The sequence below is a fragment of the Empidonax traillii genome, unplaced genomic scaffold (assembly GCF_003031625.1).
Source record: "Empidonax traillii isolate 1590-97213 ecotype Southwest subspecies unplaced genomic scaffold, ASM303162v1 scaffold1767:size76612, whole genome shotgun sequence".
Taxonomy (NCBI): Eukaryota; Metazoa; Chordata; class Aves; order Passeriformes; family Tyrannidae; genus Empidonax; species Empidonax traillii.
The window spans coordinates 20703-22375 of NW_020956960.1; the positions used below are offsets into that span (position 1 = coordinate 20703).

General features: G+C 44.8%; 1 protein-coding gene across 2 annotated transcripts in view; it reads right to left on the minus strand.

The window, feature by feature from the left end:
- The window catches only part of DOP1B (DOP1 leucine zipper like protein B), a 57897-nt gene that overhangs the window by 18097 nt on the left and 38127 nt on the right, over positions 1 to 1673 (minus strand). The gene's annotated exons all lie outside the window — the stretch shown is intronic.

Genomic DNA, 1673 nt, shown 5'->3' on the forward strand with positions numbered 1-1673 from the left:
CCAGCTGTGCCAGGGGAGGCTCAGGTTGGCCAGGAGGAGGAATTTGTTGCTGGCAAGGGTGGTCAGGCCTTGGCAGGGGCTGCCCAGGGAGGTTTGGAGTGCCCAGCCCTGCAGGTGTCCAAGGCAGGCCTGGCCGTGGCACTCAGTGCTCTGGGCTGGGGGACAAGGTGGGGATGGGGCACAGGGGGGATCCATGGGCTGGGAGGGCTTTTCCAACCTCTGGGAGCCAGACAAAAATTCAAGTCAGTGAGTGAGCAGCGAAGAGAGTCTGAAGAATAAGAATTGCATTCGAAAAGGTATTTCAAAATAATGTTTAATATTATTAGAAGAAGTACATTCATAGATAGTTTCAGATACATCACTTAAATGCTCCACGTGTCAAGCCCTGGGTTGCACCTAGTACCTTTTTTTCTTTCAGGAAAATCAAATCCTTTGGATATTTGAAAAGCCTCCCTCTGTGGGGAGCGAAACAGAGCCAGGTTTTAAAAGGATGAACTAGGAGAGGGTTGGTACCACGCTCTGGGAGATGCTCTGTTGATGTTGAGCCTGTTCTGTCCTGCTGACTGTTCTAAAGCAAGAGATAGTGGGAATGTGCTTTAAACAATCTATAAATAAAGATAAGGTGGGCATCTGAAGGAGATACCAAGGCCATGAGTCAGGAGGCTTTGCAAGCTCCAGAAACTAAGAAAGCTGAGAAGTTCAGGCGAGGAACAAACGACCACCCAAAAGACGATTCTAGAAGACCCTGCCTCGAGCTCCGCCCACCAGCCCAGGTTGCTCCAAGTTTATCCAACCTGGCCTTGGACATTCCCAGGGATCCAGGGGCAGCCACAGCTTCTCTGGGCAACCTGGGCCAGGGCCTGCCCACCCTCATCCCATCAGGATTTTCAGGGAAATATCCAAGTATGGAATGCAAAAGCAGCAGAAAGCTGGAAGTAAAACTACCAAATCATCCTGAGTCTCGAGAAAATAATCTATAAAAACTGTTGGGGATGTGTCGGTAACGGACACAAAGGTTTCAGAAAATAACCTGCTCCAAAATTCAAGTAATGCCTTCATAGGGTAGCTCATCCCAACAGCACTGGAGATCATTAATAAATTAAATCCCTAGAAATAATTCACATTCTCAGTGACCGCACAATACCACACCTCAGTCTATCCCTTTCCTTAACAGTAAAAATGCAAAGAGTTTATTTACATTTAGCACAAACCCACCCCAGTATCAGCAGAGTAAAACGTGTTCCCTTATTTTAATTTATCACCCCTGGGTGAAAACGTCGTCTCTCTGCAGGTCAAACCCGCTGCAGAGAACCCTCCCACGTTTGTTGGGTGAGTTTTGCAAAAAGAAATCCAGCTGACACCAAACCACGCATTTCCCACCTGGGAACAGCCAAATACATTCTTTTGTACAAAAAGTGGCCCTAAAGACAAAAAAAAAAGACTATTATTTTCCTTTTCACGAAGCTGCTGAATACAGAAATTTATATTTTTTACAGATTTATCTCCATTTGGTTGCATTTCCGAAGTTGCAAAGTGGCCTGAGTCACTGAAAGGACAAAGCTGCTTTTTTTTTTTTTTTTTTTTTTTTTTTTAAATTTAAAAACCTGAATGATCATATTGTAACCAACTTGTCAAAATCAAAAAGCCCTCGAGCAACGCTAATTACAAAATGT